This window comes from Canis lupus, chromosome 4 (assembly GCF_048164855.1).
Source record: "Canis lupus baileyi chromosome 4, mCanLup2.hap1, whole genome shotgun sequence".
Lineage (NCBI taxonomy): Eukaryota > Metazoa > Chordata > Mammalia > Carnivora > Canidae > Canis > Canis lupus.
Window position 1 is genome coordinate 17,948,102 of NC_132841.1, and position 20,748 is coordinate 17,968,849.

A 20,748-nucleotide genomic window follows, 5' to 3' on the forward strand; every position below is an offset into this window, starting at 1 on the left:
TCCTCCATGCTTGAGTACATATTATTTTCTTCTGGGAAAACGTGGATTATTGTAATCCTTTGCCTGATTTTGTTTCTTTTGCTTTTGGGTGTTTGTTTGTTTGTCATAAAAAAATTTGCTCTGTATTTATCATGAAAGGATACTGTATTTTTTTATATTTTTAAATTTTTATTTCAATTCAATTAATTAATGTATAATGTAGTATTGGTTTCAGAGGTAGAAGTCAGTGATTCAGCGAAGTCCGGGTGGCTCAGCGGTTTAGCACAGCCTTCAGCCCAGGACGTGATCCTGGAGACCCAGGATTGAGTCCCACGTCGGGCTCCCTGCATGGAGCCTGCTTCTCCCTCTGCCTGTGTCTCTGCCTCTCTCTCTGTATCTCTTGAGAATAAATAAATAAAATCTAAAAAAAAAAAAAGTAAGTCACTGATTCATCAGTCTTCTATACCACTCAGTGCTCATTATATCACATACCCTTCTTAATGTCCATCACTCTCTTACTTCATTCCCTACCCTCTCCCCTCCAGCCACTCCAGTTTGTTTCCTATGATTAAGAGTCTCTTATTGTTTGTATCTTTCTCTGATTTTGTCTTTTTTTATATTTTCCCCTCTTTTCCCATGATCCTCTGTTTTGTTTCTTAAATTCCACATATGAGTGGAGATCATATGATAACTGTCTTTCTCTGATTGACTTATTTCACTTAGCATACTATTTTCTAGTTCCATCCATGTCATTGCAAATGGCAAGACCTCTTTTATTATTATGGTTGATTCGTATTTCATTATATATATGTGTATATATATATATATATATATATATATATATATATATATATATACCACATCTTTTCTATGCACTCATCTGTTAATGGACATCAGGGCTCTTTCCATAGTTTGGCCATTGCAGACATTGTTGCTATTAACATTGGGTGCAGATGCCCTTTCAGGTCACTACATTTGTATCTTTGGGGTAAATACCCAGTAGTGCAATTGCTGGGTTGTAAGGTAGCTTTATTTTTTTACTTTTTGAGGAATCTCCCTAAAATTTGTATAAAACCAGAAAAGACCCTGAAAAGCCAAAGGAATGTTGAAAAAGAAAACCAAAAACTGGTGGCATCATACTTCTGAACTTCCAGCTGTATCACAAAGGTATAATCATCAGGACAGTATGGTACTGGCACAAAAACAGGCACATAGATCAATGGAATAGGATAGGGAATCCAGAAATGGACCCTCAATGCTATGGTCAACTAATCTATGACAAAACAGGAAATAATATCCAATGGAAAAAAAAAAACAGTCTTTCCAACAAATGGTGTTTGGAAAATTGGACAGCCACATGCAGAAGAATGAAGCTGGACCATTCTCTTATACCATACACAAAAATAGACTGAAAATGGATGAAAGACCTAAATGTGAGGCAGAAGTCCATCAAAATCCTAGAAGAGAACACAAGCAGTAATCTCTGTGACCTTGGCTGCAGCAACTTCTTACTAGACACATCCCCAAAGGCAAGGGAAACAGAAGCAAAAATGAACTACAGGAATTCATCGAGATGAAAAGCTTTTGCACAGCAAAGCAAACAGTCAACAAAACCTAATGACAACATATAGAATGGGCAAAGATATTTGCAAATGACACTTCAGATAAAGAGTTAGTATCCAAAATATATAAAGAACTTATGAAACTCAACACCCAAAGAACAAATAATCCATTCAAGAAATAGGCAGAAGACATGAACAGACATTTCTTCAAAGAAGACATACAAATGTCCAACAGACACATGAAAAAATGGTCAACATCACTCGGCATCAGGGAAATACAAATCGAAACTACAGTGAGATACCACCTCACACCAGGCAGAATGGCTAAAATTAACAATTCAGGAAATGACAGATAGTGGTGAGGATGTGGAGAACCCTCCTACACTGTTGATGAGACTACAAGCAGAATAATGGATTCTGTCAAATTTTTTACTTTGTCAATTGAGACAATTATGTCAGTTTTCCCTTCATTTTGCTCATATGGCATATTATCTTGATTTTCACATGTTAAAATAGTCTTGCAATTGTCATAAATCCCAGTTAGTCATGGTGAGTCTTTCTAGTATGCTTTGAAGTTAATTAGCTACTATTTTGGTGAGGATATTTTCATATATTGCTGTATGCATCTATTGTCTACTTTTCTTGTGATATCTTTGTCTGGTTTGGTATCAGGCAATGTTGAGCTCATAGAATAATTTTCCATTTGTTGGAAGAATTCAAGAAGCATTGATGTTAAGTTTGTTTTGTTTTGTTTCAACCTCTGGTAGAATTCACCAGTGAAGTAATCTGGTCCTGGTCTTTTCTTCTCTTTCTTTCTTTTTTTAAAATTAATGAATCAATATTTTTATAAGTGAAGGATTTCTATTTATTCTTGAGTTCATTTTAGTATCTGTATGTTTGTAGAAATGTGTTTATTTTATCTAGGTTTTCTAATTAGCATACAATTCTTGATGGTATTTTCTTATAATTCTTTTCTTTTGTAGGATCATTAGTCATATCTTTGATCTCAGATTTAGATTTTGATGTCAGTATTTCTGTCTTACTTCTTCTCTTAGAGTCTGCCTACCTAAATATTTTGTCAATTTTGTTGGTCTTTCCAAAGAACCAGATTTTGGTTTCATTGATTCTATCTTTTTTAATTCTCTATTTCATTTATCTCCACTATAATCTCTATTACATCCTTCTTTCTGCTAGCTTTAGTTTTATCTTGTTTTTCTTTTTTCTAGTTATTTAAGGTATAAAACTAAATTATTGATTTGACATCTGTCTTCTTTTTTAATGTAGGCATTTATAACTATAAATTTCTCTCTGAGCACTCATCAGAGGTGTTAAAGAATGGTATAGGAAAAGTGTTCTATAGTGTTATGAATAAATATTAGCCTTTTAGAAGGCCTCTTTCCAAAGGCTGTGACCTTCACAAGTTTACTTACTCCTTTTTTCCCTCTTCCACAAGTACTTCTCTCTCTTTCTCTGTATCGTGTGTGTCTCTTTCTGTCTGTCTGTCTCTCTCTCTCTTTCTCTGTCTCCCTCTGAATGTGTGTGTGTGTGTGTGTGTGTGTGTGTGTGTCTTTCTCCCTCTCTCTCTTTCTCCTCTTCTTCACATCTTAAGTAAGACAGGAAGGTTAGAGCTGGGTAATTTTTATACCTGTTAGCTCTGTGAGCTTAACTCCGTATTGTGTTGTTTTCACTGTTGTTTTCTTGCAGATTTGCTAATGGCTCTCAGGGAATGACTACTGGCTTACTCCTTGCTTCAATCTGAGTGCCCTGAATCTCAGGTAATGCATGTCAGACAAACAGAACAACATCCAGAGAAGATGCTGTCCAATAATTTTGGAAAAGAGAATTTTGGGAAATAGGAAATATCATCATTGCCAAATGTGATGGAAATAGAAAGAAAATAATGTTTAAGAGCCTTGGTTACTGACATGCACACACACAGAATGGTTTTGACACATTGTGTGAGAGTATAAACTGGATACACAGATGGTGTCATTACTATTTAGTTTGATTTAATAGATATGTCTAACTTTCTTTTATGTTTTAGACTTGAAGAAATTAATTTCTTCCCTCTCAAACGTGTATATACCTACAGTATTCACTCATTTATCCCTAATTTCAAAAATAAAAGCATTAAAAGAAAAATAATGTCTCAATAAAGCAAATTATATCAGGAATACACCAATATCATATCATAATTCAAAGTAAATGACGACTATTGCCTTTTAAAAAAAGAAGTTAAAATTCGTTTTTTTTTTGTAAAAAGATTATTTATTTATTTATTCATGAGAGGCAGAGACACAGGCAGAGGGAAAAACAGGCTCCACGCAGGAGCCAGATGTGGGACTCAATCCCAGAACTCCGGGATCATGTCCTGAGACAAAGACAAATGTTTAACTGCTAAGCCACCCAGGCATCCCAGAAGTTATTATTATGAAAAATGGTATCTTTGCACTGAAAAGTGACTTTGTCCATTTTTCCCCTCAAAGCAGCATTAGTTCAAATGCAAATACATTATAGGAAACTGTATAAACACAGAATGCATTTTATAGAAATACTATTAAAAGAACAACACCCAAAAATCATTAAATTACACTTTCCATATGAGTTGGCACATTTCTAAACTTTTACAGGTGCTCATAAATGTAATCTCACATATATACTTTGCAATGTCACACATTGAAGTTAGTGGCAAAAGGAATTTTAGAAAACATCAAGATCTGTTGCAAGTCTTAATTTGTTTAGCCTTCATTTAACCTTTATGTTCATTCAATGACTGGGTTCAAACATAAATAACAATGAAATCCCTCAATCCCAGGGCATAAAAAGTAGCAAAGTTCTGTAGCTATTTTCATAAAGATGCAGGGTGACAGGTAAGATAGGTTATAATTGACACTAATTGGTGTTCCTGATTGCTATGGCATATCATCTTTATAATAATATGTTCAGGATAGCTTGGCACTTTTCAAAGAATTAAAAACATGTCTTGTATGAAATAAACCCACCGATGTCTATAACTGAATAACAAACATTTGAGCAGCAACTAAAGGTGACATTCTGAAAAATATATTATTGCTTTAGCAAAATAATCAGAGGTAATGTAGCAATGCTGTAGATTATATATATATATATATATATAAAACACCTCAAGTAAATTATTCATTATCATATTTATTAAAAGATAAACATAAATGTTAAAAAAACTATTCTATCTGAAGTGTAAATGTTCAGCCTGATCACTCTCCATGATGTATGTAATCCCTTCAAGTTTTCTTTTTATAGTGATATTTAAACAATTGAAATATTACATATGATTTTAGTTCTGTTTTTTTCTCCTAATGTCTTCAACTAATAAACATTTTCCTGATGCACTGTGTAATATAACCTAATTTCAATAAACTATGTTAGTGGCTGAACACTTGTATTAAGTGAATTCATCACCATTTACATAGCCTTTCCCCTGAGTTTGGCCATGTACGCTATTTCCAAATCCTACTATTATAAACCACTACATTTAAGATTTCTGTGTATATATATATATGTTCCTAGCTAATAATTATTTCTAGAACAAATACCTGTAAAATGTCAACTTGGATAGACAAAGAAACATTTTAAAGTGCCTTAATGTATGAATATATGTTGACAAACTGCTGTATAAGAAAGATAAATCTATGTACCACTCTCAAAAGATCATATGAATACTTATCAGATTAGGTATTTTTTTTCTAATTTTGGTATCTTCTAGCTACTCCTATGCTTAAGGAATTCTCAGTCCATTACCTTTACTTTATAATTCAAGTTACAGTGTTTGCACCTTATTGCTCTGTACATGGTCTTTATTTAATAAAATCTAAGTGTATAAACAAATGTATTCTCCATTTTTGACATATGTATTTTAGTGAGAATTTCATTTATGCACATTTTAATTTTTTATAAAGTTAAATTTGTCCACCTTCTGGTTAATTATATCTTCCAGTGTTTGGATAAAAATTAATCTACCCAAAGTAACTCAATTTTTATTCATTTAGAATACTTTGTTATGTGTTGTAAGATAAGACTCTATCTGTATTATTTTTCCAAGTAGTTAACCAATTGTCTCAACACTATTTAACATAAATTTCCTTCCTCCTAGATTTGTACTTTTTCTGTTATGTTAAAATAGACTGATGTGTAACTAGTATTATTTCCTAGTCAACTCTGTCTTAGTGCTCTGTTCCTCTAATTTTATGTGAACTTCTGTACTGTTAAGGTGGAGTCTGGGATGGCTAGTGCCCTCTCATTGCCCTTCTATAGTAGAATTCTTTTCTACTAGTCTTGTCTGCTTATTTTTCCTGATATGCTTCAGAGTACTTTGAAGTTCCAAAACAAATTTTACTAAGTTTCTTAATAGAATTGAGTTAAATCCATTGATTAACAGGAGGTAAAATTTGTCTAAGAGTGGCTTCAACCCAAATTAAGGAACTAATCTGGACCCATTACTGGAGCCACAAGTTAGCAGACAAGCCACAAGTTAGCCACCTTGGTCAATGTTTCTTCATTATCGCGCTCTACGATTTTTAAATATCACTGCTAATTACATATAATTCAGCATTTCTTACTTATTAAGTGTTACCACTCAACATCTGATAATAGTTAAATATGCAGAAATTATGACATTTTACTAGTCGTGTCATGATTTCACTAGTCAGGATGCTGGACAGAAGGAGCAATTAAGCACTGAGAAGTAGTATTTAATGCTGATGCAGACTGAGAACCCTGCAAAATATTAATAAGTAAAGTGCAAGGTTCATAGTCCTAAGCTTACTCTTCCTGTTGTAAGAATATTACATGTTTCACCAGCAAAATGTTAGTAGGAGCATGGATTGTGAACATTTCAAAGGGAGGAAAGATTATCTCATCTTTCTAGAGAAACGTTGTTAAGAATGTCAAGTTCTAAGCTAACTGGAGACTGCATGTGTATCCTATATTTCAAGGTCCTTTTCCAGAAAGTAATACTTAAATTCTACACAATATTCAGGATCTTCAAAAGTAGCTTTGCTGCTAGAAATATTGTCTTCATAATATTTATGTGCATGTTCCCATGAGAGAATGGATTAAAGTAATTTCTCAGAAACGATTTGATAAAAATCAGGGTCATAAAAATACAAAAAGAAGAAATGTCCAAAGTGAGGTCTGCGCATAGTACATCAAAGTTCTACAAAATTACAGTTGAACTGAAAATCTTGCTTAAATAAAATAGATAAACTTGCAGCTATGATTCACTTCATTCATCACACCCACACAAACTGATTTTTCAGGAAAAGAGTCATTTTCTAGGCTTTTGTTAAGGAAGAAATTTTAAATGTGCATCTCATAATGGAGGAAAAATTGATGATGTAAAACTGTTAGCAGCTATTTTCATTCAATAAACAGAATAAGAGGTTTACAAACCATTGTTTGTTATGTTTCCTTTTTACAGCCGCCTCCAACATTGGTCAACTTGGTTGAGCTAAATTATAGGTAACAGAGGTCTTTGTCACCATTTGGAGGGGGAGGCAAAATAAAGTGGCTGACTAGCCACTAGCTCCTCTCTAGTCATTTGGCTGGGTTTGAGAAAATAACAAGAAGATATGTGGTGGTTCAATTGTGAATTACAGGCCACCTTATAAAAACATTCTTTCAGTTTGATCTGTAACAAAAGTTACCATCAAACATTTTGAAGTTATGACCTTTGCTCTACTTTTATGTTGTTTATCTCAGGGGATTTATAGACTTTAAGAACTCTTTGGAAGAATAGCATAGTCTGTGTCCTCTTGTGAAAGCAAAGAAGCAAGTCCAGCTGTTGCATGAGTGTCTAGTCATCCTACCTCTGAAATGGAACGCTGAGGATATTTTCTTTAAAGAATGAGCTTATTTCTCCATTTGTTCCAATTGGAATTGATCTTGTGTATTGGAACTCTGATACATTTTTGAATGGATACATTTGTTTGTAATACTGATAACATTATTGTTTTAGTGTTTCGCTGGACAGAGGGCTCACCGGGTATGAAATTACCAATGGGAATCTTATTTACCATTTATTTATCTTCTGAAAATGTTACTTGAACTGATGTCAACCTACTCTAAAATTTCATCTATAAGCATCTTCACTTAAGATGCTCCACTCTTCAGTATCTTCTCATTATCCGGATCCTTACCTAAATTTCAATTCCTAAAACAGAATTTCATAGACTTCTTTAGCCATAAATCTGCCCACTCACTCTCTGGCCTATCACTCGCTTTCATTTTCTTCATAGCACTTACTATAATATTTCTCTCCCCAGCAAAATACAAGAGCAAGAACATTTAGAACTTAAAATAGATTCTAATACACAGTAGTGTTATCAATGCGTATTTGTAGGATCAAAGAAGTAGAGAAAGGTGAACAAATGTATGAATAAAAATGTTACTGTAAATGGCATGTGCTGATGTCTTTTGTTGCAAAAACATGTATTTTAGCACACTAAAATGTTGAGCTCTGGTTTCTCTCATCATCATATGATATGAAAATTTAATTTTATCACAATTTTATGTTCTTATTCTTTTTTTAAGATTTATTTATTTATTTATTTATTTATTTATTTATTTATTTATTTATGATAGACATAAAGAGAGAGAGAGAGAGGCAGAGACACAGGAGGAGGGAGAAGCAGGCTCCATGTGAGGAGCCCGACGTGGGACTCGATCCCAGGACTCCGGGATCGTGCCCTGGGCCAAACGCAGGCGCTAAACTGCTGAGCCACCCAGGAATCCCCTATTTTATCATAATTTTAAGAATTAGATATTTATTGACATTTATCCCAACATCGTTTGCATATTTGGGTAAACCCTGCTTTCTAGGATCATCTTTAAATATACTCTTGATTTCCATATGCTATTATTTCATCACAGTTTCCACACTTCACAATTTTTACCTAGTTTATATCAAATATAGACAGATCCATCTTTATCTGTATGCTTTTCAAAAATATTAAGATTTTTCAGTTTTTGAGGAGGTGGGGCAAGATGGCAGAGAGTAGGATTCCTCAACTCACCTGGACCCACCAACTTACCTAGATAACTTTCAAATCATCCTGAACACCTATAAATTCGACATGAGATTTAAGGAGACAACAGCAAGAATGCTACAGAGACCAGGGTTTTCGCTTCTGGCAAGGTTCTCCCTTTTGACTTTCATATTTCTACAATTACAAATTTTAGATGTAGTTTCCTCTTCTAGATTCCTTTCAACATACTCAACTTAGTTTTGGGAGATATATGAGCTATATAACTTTTTGTTTTATGTTTTTTGTTTTCTGTGCCTCATTTTGTTCTGCAATGGTGAAAAGTTAATAACTTCTAAAACATGACCAGCATGCACCCAGAACCAATGGAATACCATGCTGATTCATTCTGTGAGATTATATTCTCTCTTCATTCCCATTCTGCCCCCCTCTTTTATCTCATTTATGTTTGGTTGGTCAATGCTTTGGCTCTCTACAAATATTTGTGGTTTATATAAATTTGGGATTGAGCATCTACTAACATACAGAACTTAATATATTCAGAACCAAGAGGATCAACCTCTAGGACCGCTCAGGTACACTACGTTCTCCCTCTACTAACTTCATCATCATCATCATCACTATCTTTCAGTCTCCCCCGCTTTTTTTCTTCTCCTCTTTTTCCCTCTTTACTTTTGCTTTTTTCTCTCTTTTTTTTTATCTTTTCTTTTTCTTCTTCCTTGGGATTTGGCCTTTTATTTTTTACTACTTTGTTTTAAAATTTTTCACTTTAGTGGTCCTCTTGTTTTATTTCGTTCTGATCTTTGTTTTAATTTTCTGGTCTCCGACCTTGTCAGAATCATCTAGGGTGAAATTTACTTAAGTTGTGGTTGATATTCTTGACTCAGCCTGCTCATACAGCCACTATGCACTGAACAGAATGACTAGAAGGAGGACTCACCACAAAAGAAAGAATCAGAAAGAGTACTCTCTGCCACAGAGTTACAGAATTTGGATTACAATTCAATGTCAGAAAGCCAATTCAGCATCACAATGATAAAACTACTGGTGGCTCTGGAAAAAAGCATAAAGGATTCAAGAGACTTCATGAGTGCAGAATTTAGATCTAATCAGGCCAAAATTAAAAATCAATTAAATGAGATGCAATTCAAATGGGAGGTCCTAATGACCAGGGTTAATGAGGTGGAAGAAAGAGTGAGTGACATAGAAGACAAGTTGATGGCAAGGAAGAAAGCTGAGGAAAAAAGAGAAAAAACAATTAAAGGACCATGAGGATAGGTTAAGGGAAATAAATAATAGCCTCAGAAGGAAAAATCTACATACAATTTGGGTTCCAGAGAGTGCCAAGAGGGACAGAGGACCTGAGACCGCATTTGAATAAATCATAGCTGAGAACTTCCCTAACTTGGGGAAGGAAACAGGCATTCAGATCCAGGAGATAGAGAGGTCCCCCCCTAAAATCAATAAAAACTGTTCAACACCTTGAAATTTAATAGTGAAACTTGCAAATTCCAAAGCTAAAGAGAAAATCTTTAAAGCAGTGAGAGACAAGAGAGTCCTAACTTATATGAGGAGAAATATTAGATCAACAGCAGACATTTCCACAGAGACTTGGCAGGCCAGAAAGGGCTGGCAGGATATATTCAGGCTACTAAATCAGAAGAACATGCAGCCAAGAATACTACATCCAGCAAGGCACTCATTCAGAATAGGAGAGATAAAAAGCTTCCAAGATAGGCAGAAACTGAAAGAATATGTGACCACCAAACCAGCTCTGCAAGATATATTAAGGGGGACCCTGTAAATGAAAGAGGAAGCCCAAAGAAATAATCCACAAAAACAGGGACTGAATAGGTATTATGATGACACTAAATTCATATCTTTAAATAGTTACTCTGAACATGAATGGGCTAAATGATCCCATCAAAAGATGCAGGGTTTCAGACTGGACAAAAAAACAAGACCCATTTATTTGCTGTCTGCAGAGACTCATTTTAGACCTAAGGACACCTCCAGCCTGAAAATGGAAGGTTGGAGAACCATTTACCATTCAGTTGGTCCTCAAAAAAAAGCTGGGGTAGCAATCCTCATATCAGATGAATTAAAGTTTATCCCAAAGACTGTAGTAAGAGATGAAGAGGGACACTAAATCATACTTAAAGGGTCTATCCAACAAGAAGACCTAAAAATCATGAATATTTATGCCCCTAATGTGGGAGCCACCAAGTATATCAATCAATTAATAACCAAAGTAAAGACTTACTTAGATAAGAATACACTAATAGTAGGAGACTTCAACATGGCTCTTTCTGCAAATGACAGATCTTCTAAGCACAACATCACCAAAGAAACAAAAGTTTTAATTGATAAACTAGACCAGATGGGTTTCACAGATATATACAGAACTTTGCATCTGAATACAACTGGATACATATTCTTCTCAAGTGCACATGGAACATTCTCCCGAATAGACCACATACTGGGTCACAAATCAGGTCTCAACTCAAACCAAAAGATTGGGATTGTCCCCTGCATATTTTCAGACCACAATGCTTTGAAACTAGAACTAAACCACAAGAAAAATTTGGGAGAAACTCAAACACATGGAGGTTAAAGAGCATCCTGCTAAAAGATGAATGGATTAACCAGGAAATTAGAGAAGAATTAAAAAGATTCATGAAAACTAATGAGAATGAAGATACAAGCATTCAAAATCTTTGGGATATAGCAAGAGCAGTCCTAAGAGGGAAATATATCGCAATACAAGCATCCCTCAAAAAATTGGAAAAAAACTCAAATATACAAGTTAACCTCACACCTAAAGGTACTGGAGAAAGAACAACAAATCAAACCTACACCAAGCAGAAGAAGAGAAATAATAAAGATTTGAGTAGAACTTAATGAAATAGAGACCAGAAGAACTGTAGAACAGATCAACAAAACCAGGAGTTCTGGTTCTTTGAAAGAATTAATAAGATAGGTAAACCATTAGCCAGCCTTGTTAAAAAGAAGAGAGAAAAGACTCAAATTAATAAAATCATGAATGAAAGATGAGAAATCACAACCAATAGTAAGGAAACAAACAATTTTAAAAACGTATTATCAGCTATATGCCAATAAATTAGGCAATCTAGAAGAAATGGATGCATTTCTGGAAAACCACAAATTACCAAAACTGGAACAGGAAGAAATAGAAAACCTGAACAGGCCGATTACCAGGGAGAAAATTGAAACAGTCATCAAAAACCTCCCAAGACACAAAAGTCCAGGGCCAGATGGCTTCCCAGGGGAATTCTATCAAACATTTAAAGAAGAAACAATACCTAATCTACTAAAGCTGTTCAGAAAGATAGAAAGGGATGGAATAATTCCAAACTCATTTTATGAGGCTAAAATCACCTTAATTCCAAAACCAGACAAAGACCCTACCAAAAAGGAAAATTATAGGCCAATATCCCTGATGAACACAGATGCAAAAATTCTCAACAAGATACTACTCAATAGGATCCAACAGTACATTAAGAAAATTATTCACCATGAACAAGTGGGATTTATCCCCAGGATACAAGACTGGTTCAACACTCATAAAGCAATCAATGTGATAGATCATATCAACAAGAAAAAAAAACAAGAACCATATGATCCCCTCAATAGATGCAGAGAAAGCATTTGACAAAATACAGCATCTTTTCCTGATCAAAACTCTTCAGAGTGGGCAGCCCTGGTGGTGCAGCGGTTTAGTGCCACCTGCAGCCCAGGATGTGATCCTGGAGTCCCACGTTGAGCTTCCTGCATGGAGCCTGCTTCTCCCCCTGCCTGTGTCCCTGCCTCTCTCTCGCTCTAAATAAATAAATAAATAAATAAATAAATAAATAAATAAATCTTAAAAAAAAAAACTCTTCAGAGTGTAGGGATAGAGGGAAAAACTGAGAGCCTTTACTCTAAGATCAGGACCAAGACAGGGATGTCCACTCTCACCACTGCTACTCAACATAGTCCTAGAAGTCCTAGCCTCAGCAATCAGGCAACAAAAAGAAATAAAAGGCATTCAAATTAGCCAAGAAGAAGTCAAACTCACCCTCTTTGCAGATGACATTATACTGTATGTAGAAAACCCAAAAGACTCCACCCCAAGATTGTTGGAACTCATACAGCAAATCTGGCAGTGTGGCAGGATTCAAAATCAATGCCCACAAATCAGTGGCATTTCTATACACTACCAATGAGACTGAAGAAAGAGAAATTAAGGAATCAATCCCATTTACAATTGCACCCAGAGGCATGTGATACCTAGGAATAAACCTAACCAAAGAGGTAAAGGATCTATGCCCTGAAAACTACAGAACACTTCTGAAAGAAATTGAGGAAGATGTAAAGAGATGGAAAAATATTCCATGCTCATGGATTGGAAGAATTAATATAGTGCAATGTCAATGCTATCCAGCACAATTTACACATTGGATTCAATCCCTATCAAAATACCATGAACTTTCTTCAGAGAGTTGGAACAAGTAATCTTAAGATTTGTGTGGAATCAGAAAAGAGCCCATATAGCCAGGGGAATAAGGAAAAAGAAAACCAAAGCTGAAGCATCACAATGCTGGATTTCAGGTTGTGCTACAAAGCTGTGATCATCAAGACAGTGTGGTACCGACACAAAAACAGACACATAGATCAATGGAACAGAACAGAGAATCCAGAAATGGGCCCTCAGCGATATGGTCAACTAATATTTGACAAAGCAGGAAATACTATCCACTGGCAAAAAGACAGTCTCTTCAATAAATGGTCTTGGGAAAATTGGACAGGCATATGCAGAAGAATGAAACTAGACCATTCTCTTCCACCATACACAAAGATAAACTCAAAATGGATGAAAGATCTAAATATGAGAGAAGAATCCATTAAAATCCTAGAGGAGAACACAGGCAACACCCTTTTTGAATTTGGCCACAGCAACTTCTTGTAAGATACATCTATGAAAGCAAGAGAAACCAAAACAAAAATAAACTATTAGGACTTAATCAAGATAAAAACTTCTGCACAGCAAAAGAAACAGTCAACAAAACTAAAAGACAACCTATGGAATGGGAGAAGATATTTGCAAATGACCTATCAGATAAAGGGCTGGTATCCAAGATCAATGAAGAACTTATTAAACTCAACAGCAAAGAAACAAACAATCCAATCATGAAATGGGCAAAAGACATGAACAGAAACTTCACCAAAGAAGACTTACACATGGCCAACAAACAGATGAGAAAATGCTCCGCATCACTTGCCATCAGGGAAATACAAATCAAAACCACAATGAGATTCCACCTCACATCAGTGAGAATGATGAAATTAACAAGACAGGAAACAACAAATGTTGGAGAGGATGTGGAGAAAGGGGAATCCTCTTGCACTGTTGGTGGGAATGTGAACTGGTGCAGCCACTCTGGAAAACTCTGTGGAGGTTCCTCAAAGAGTTAAAAAATAGAGCTACCCTATGATCCAGCAATTGCACTGCTGGGGATTTACCCCCAAAATACAAATGTATTGAAAGACCGAGACACCTGCGCCCCAATGTTTATAACAGCAATGTCCACAATAGTCAAACTGTGGAAGGAGCCTCAGTTTCCATCAGATGAATGGATAAAAAGATGGGGTATATGTATACAATGGAATATTGCTCAGCAATTAGAAATGACAGATACCCACCATTTGCTTCAATGTGGATGGAACTGGAGGGAGTGAAGTAAGTCTTTGGAGAAGGACAAACGTTATATGGTTTCACTCATATGGGGTATATAAAAAATAGTGAAAGGTATTATAGGAGAAAGGAGAGAAAATGAGTGGGAAAAATCAGAGAGGGTGATAGAACATGAGAGACTCATAACTCTGGGAAAAGAACAAGGGGTAGTGGAAAGGGAGATGGGGGGGTTGGGGTGACTGGGTGATGGGCACTGAGGGGGGCACTTGGCGGAATGAGCACTGGGTGTTATATGTTGGGAAATTGAACTCCAATAAAAAATGTACAAAAAAATTAAGATTTTTCTTCCTTGACCACTTTTATTTTTTTCTTTTATTTTTGTTCAAGCATGAGCTATAAAATGGTCCATAAAAAGAATAATTGTATTTTAAGGGATCAAAATTGTATTCCTTACATTATTGAATTTGAAATCACAGCTAATATTAGATGATATATGAAATATTTCCTAAATATCTGTCTTAAATGGATATTTGGATTTATAGAGAACAAGTGTAGATCAAAAGAAAATTAAATTTTAACCAAATAAATTAGTTAAACATATACAATATGTTTATATGTTGTGTGTATATGTTGTTTGTAGAGTAGGGGTGTTTGTGTGTGTGTGTGTGTCCATTATATTACTTAGTTGTCAGTGTATCCAAGAACAATCTGGGATATTTATAATGGAAAATTAAAAAAATAGATATGGAGATGCAAATATTATAACTCTATAAATTCTATAAGATTACACGCAGATTTTTGAACCACAGCTACGTTTCTTATTGTACTAGATGCAGCATTATTTTTTCACATATTTGTAATAACACTGAGAGGACCTTAAGGAAAATGACATTTGAGTTATCAATAGGAAGAAACAAGCCACTCTGCTTTTGCACCGGAGGATTACATGGTCCTTAGGTCTTTGTCAATAATTTATTTTGGTATATTTCACATAGTGTCTATCTATTTTTCTACTATGCCAATTTCTGGCAGTGTGTTAATGCTAATAAACTGCACTGAGTATTATGACAAAATGTCTGGTATACTCAACTGGTGTAATAAAAATTTCCTAGCCTTTTCCTGCTGGAGGGAAAAAAAAAAGTCTTCTCCCGTATGATTCAATGGAGAATCAGTGATCTCTGAAACCCTGAGAAGTCACAGCTAGCATATATATTACCTTGTGCTTGTAGATGGGCTATGTAGAAAAAGAAAATTAAAATTCTTTCTTTGAACATTGCAATTTGGAAATAATCTTTTATCACACACCGACTTGACATGCAAGTTAAAAGTACAATTGAGAAAGTTGTAAACTGCAGTTATTTTTCTACTATCTTACTGAACCTAATAAACATATGGAAGTACGGGGAATTAAAATGATTTAGGAGACACTGGAAATTTGCCTGCCTACTGCTACCTGTCTTTGTGGCACTGGAAACACAAGTTAACCTCTTCTCTTCCAATTCATCTTTCACTTATGTGAGGTGAAAAAGGGAGTTGGCTGCTATTTGTAGAGTTGAGGCTGAAAACTAGTGTGTGACCAGAGAAAGTGCTTCGGTTAGATCCAAATGATTGAAACAGCTCAGTGTAAAACCTCTCCCCAAACACTTGCTCTTTCTTTTCAAATGAATATGTTTTTCTATAGAACATGAGTTCATTTGAATTCCTTTTTAAAAGATGTGCTTCATATGCCTATTTTTAGGGTTTTGTTCTATTAAATAAATTCACTCAAATCTTGCATATCTATGTTTTGAAATGACTGAACTCTCTTTTCTCATAATTTGTCTCTCCATTCAAAGAATAAATAAGTAAAAGAAACTAGATAAAACTGACAAGGCTAAGAGAGAGCTAAAAAAAAATCACATATATTGAGTAGCCCTGAATTTTCTTCTATATGTGAGATCTAGTAAATAAAAGCAACTTATATAGTAAAGTCTTTGAACTGTGAAACAGTTCACTAAAGGTGAATAGAAATATCTACTTATAGTACTTAAATTCATGTCAAATATTGACATGAATACTATTCAAATATTGACATGAATACTATTCATACTATTACATTAGCAAAACTCACAGGTTTAGTTCATCCTATAGTATGTACTGAAAACATAGCTTAAAAAATTTAAACCTGAACATTTATGTTAAAATCTTTGACCAACAAAACTTCTGGAAGCTTGCCCCCATTAATGGGTTCTCTGACTGTATCTGAATTACCCAGAGGAAGGCCTCTGATTCTTGACTTTCCGCCTTCATAATATTGACCCTGCAACACAGAATCCTTGAGATGTTACCACCTTGCTGCTCAAGCTGTCTTTAAAGTGACTGCTGTATCTCTCACAAATATCATACACACTGTGGGGTGGTGGGTGGGGAGGGGGTGATGACAATGTGTATGAGATGGTGAAAAGGAAGATCTTTATTTTAAGCACAAGTTTAAGACTTGCTTTTAGAAGGTCTTATTTTCTGTCCCTTATGTTTTTTCCAAGATGGTTGACATCAGGATCATGCATTCTATAAAGGCAAATCTCCTCCCTTCCATTATCCATGTCTGCTTGATGGCCCTGCCAAAATAATTGTAACATAGTCCCAAATTTATTCATATTCTAAAGTCTGGATTATTTACTAGTCTTTAGCTCTCATTGTATAGCAGTTTAATGATTAGAATGTAGTTTATTATGTCTACAAAATAAAAATTACTAAAAAATTGTATTATTTTATATTATATAAATCCATGAACAGCTAGAAAAGCATAGAAATATTTAATGTAATCCCAACCATATGATTGCTGCTATTTTTTATTTTGGAATACTGATTTATTTATTCCCACTGTCTACAGCAATCGGATAATTGTTGACTTGCTAAAATAACTAGATGAGTACAACACTCTTTTAACATTTAGGAAATCTGGATAACACAGCTATGTGAACATTTAGCATAATAGTAAATTTATATGGGTATTTTTTAAAGCTTACTAGGAATTTCAAGGTATTACTGTTAATGATTTTATTCAACAGACCTAGAAAAACATGGGTGTGAATTTTGAAAAGCTAAGCAAGTGTATACCAGGACAAGTAAGTTTTATACACCATAATCTCTCCTTTGAAAAATAAAAGATTTATTGATTTGTTATATAGAGAGAACACACAAATGGAAAGAGGGGCAAAGGGAGAGGGAGAGAGAAAATTGTAAGCAGACTCCTGCTGAGTGCAGAGCCCAACATGGGGCTGAACTCAGGACTCTGAGATCATACCATGAGCCGAAAGCAAGAATCAGAACTTAACCAAGTGAGCCACCCAGGTGCCCAATACACTAACTTCTAACTTCTTAAGGAAAGGTTTCTATTTCTTTTTTTCTTTTTTTTTTTTTTGTTTCTATGTCTTTGTATAGTTTCTACCAACTTTATTTTACATAACAAAAGATGTCAGAAAGATAATTCTAATAACATTATTATCTAAAAATCTTTGAATAATATTCGTTTTTTACAGAAAATCTGAATGGTGCTACAGCTCTTATAGAAATACAATATTAAAAAAAAGAAATACAATATTTTTAAACAAAATGTGAAGTTGCAGGTATAAGTGACAAGCTTCTAGATCATAGCATAAAAAGCTATAATTGACAGGGCCATTCACAATCCAAATATTTCCTCTACCCTTCCCTTGGATGCTCCAATAAAAGTCATAATTTCCTCATGTGAGTATAAAGACCATGCTCTAAATTAAAAATGTATCATTTCTCTAGATAATCAGGGCCAGAATACGGCTTTGGCCATTAAAACAGCATAGGCTTACTTGGCCCTAAACGGCAGATTCAGAGAAAGGAAATGAAAAGATTGAAGTTTATAAATAAAATATATAGTTCCTGAGTGTCATAATATTTTTTAGCCTTACAGAGCTCAAATGTGTACCCCAAATAAAATAAGTTATAAATAAACCATTTGAAATATGTATTCTTTATCCAATAACGTTAACTTGCTTACTGTAATTATGTATAATGTTTCAAGGGTTTATCTGTTGAAAATATGACACAATAACAATTAACTGAGATATTTTAAATTATTGTATCTCAATATTTAAAATTTTATATTTTCATATTTTTATAATGCACATAAATATGTTCAGTTATATATAGGGAGTGATTTAATAATAATAACTAACCTATTCTATTAGTTTTAAAACTGTTCCACACTCTTTGGCAGCATAATATTTTAGTATTTGGTCCTATTTCCACCTCCATTGTGTAGATTCATGTTTACACAGAATCTATAATAACTATTTTTCTAAGAATCACTGAAATCAGGATTTTACAGTAGCCTACTGGGAGAATTATTTCTTGCATATATATTTTCAGTAATTTAACTATTTTTGCCATTATAGATTAAAGAAAGATGGATTTCTGCCAAATTCATACAAGACATTTTGGCTCCCTTCTTATTTTTCTCCTTATCTTCCAAATGACTCTTGAGTTCCAACCAGGTGTCTGTAGCATTCCTTTAAATGTTAATTTAATTTTAGTTTTTTAATTAATTAATTTTTAAAAATTTTAAATCAATTTGCCAACATATAACACCCAGTGCTCATCTCATCATTAAAGTTTAATTTTAAAATATGATGAAAAATAAATATTCAAAATGGAACAACACTAAAATTATTGTAAATTGTCACATGCATGTCAGCTGGCCAGAAGGATAAAAAGGATGGCATGTGTCATTTGTTTAGGAAATAAGGAATAATGTTATTAGTCAAACAAAAACTGCAATTTGCTATTATAAATAATTTTAATTATAGACTTGCTATTTATACACTTAAAAATCTAATCTGTATTAAATTCAGATCTGAAATGCCCTTATTTCTTTCTTTAAAATTTAAAATATGGAAAACAATTGCTTCCAAAGAAAAGATAAAATTATATTACCTTAAAACTCCTTTTTATTTTTAAAGACTTTCTTCATTTATTTGAGAGAAAGCAAGTGAGCTCAAGAAAGAACATAAGCCAGGAGGAGGAGCAGAGAGAGAGAAAAGGGAGAAGCAGACTCCCCACTGAGCAGGGAGCTGGATGCGGGGCTCATCCCAGGAACCCAGGATCATGACCTGAACCAAATGCAGCTGCTAAACTAACTGAGCCACCCAGGCGCCCCTAAAACTCCATCTTAAATTGATTTTTGTATATAATGAGATTGGAGGTCCAAATGTATTCTTTCACATATGGACATTCTATTATCCTAGACCATTTGTGGAAAAGGCTAGTCTTTCATCAAATGGTTGTGGCACCCTTGTTGAAAATCAAATGACAATCGAAATACAGATTTATTTCTTGACAATTGTTTTTTTATTCAATTGATATATGTATGTCAATGCCAAACTATTTTGCTTATGTAGTTTTGCAAGAAGTTTTAAAATGAGGACATTTAGTCCTCCAACTTTTTTTTTTTTTTTCACCAATGTTGCTTTGGTTATTCAGGATCCTTTGCAATTCCACATGAATTTTATTACTAGCTTGTCAATTTGTGAAAGAAAGACAGATGCGATTTTGAAAACAATTATGTTCAACCTGTGAATCAAATCAGAAGTATTACCATTTTAACAATATTAAGTAATCAAATCCATGGATCTTTCCATTTAGTTTGATCTTTAATTTCTTTCAACAATATTTTGTACTTTACAGTAAAAACATTTATCTTATTATACCTAAATATTTTGATATATGTGATGCTATTTAAATTGAATTGTTTTAACTTTATTTTTTGATTGTTCATGGCTAGTGTATAGAATTACAATTAATTTTTGTGTACCAATCTTGCACTCTGAAATTATGCTGAACTCACTTTCTTTTCCTAAGAGATTTTAGTGAATTCCTCAGAATTTTCTATATGCAATATAATATAAACTGCAAAAAGAAATTGTTTTACTTCTTCCGATCCATTCTATATCCCTTTTATTTTGCTTTTCTTGCCTAATGGCTCTGCCTAGATCCTCCAGTATAACATGGAATAGAAGTGGTGAACAGTGGTAAAACCATACATTCTTGTCTTATTCTTGATTGCCAAGAGAAACATTTGTTCATTCACAATTAAGTGTAATATTAGCTGTTTTCTTTTCATAAATGCCCTTTGTCACATTGATGGCCTCAATCAGATATAAAAACATGCTGTCTATTCCTAATGCATTCAGTGTTTTTGTCCTAAAACTGTGTTAGGTCTTGTCAAATGCTATTCTTTATGAATTGAATGATCATGTGGTTTTTGTACATTAATATTCTGATATGGTTTATTACACTCAGCTCATATGTTAAAACAACCTCGTGTACTTGGATGAATCTCAATGACTCATGGTGTAGAATTCTGATCATATGTTGCTTGGTTCAGTATTTTAATATATATTTTTTAATTTTTATTTATTTATGATAGTCACAGAGAGAGAGAGAGAGAGAGGCAGAGACATAGGCAGAGGGAGAAGCA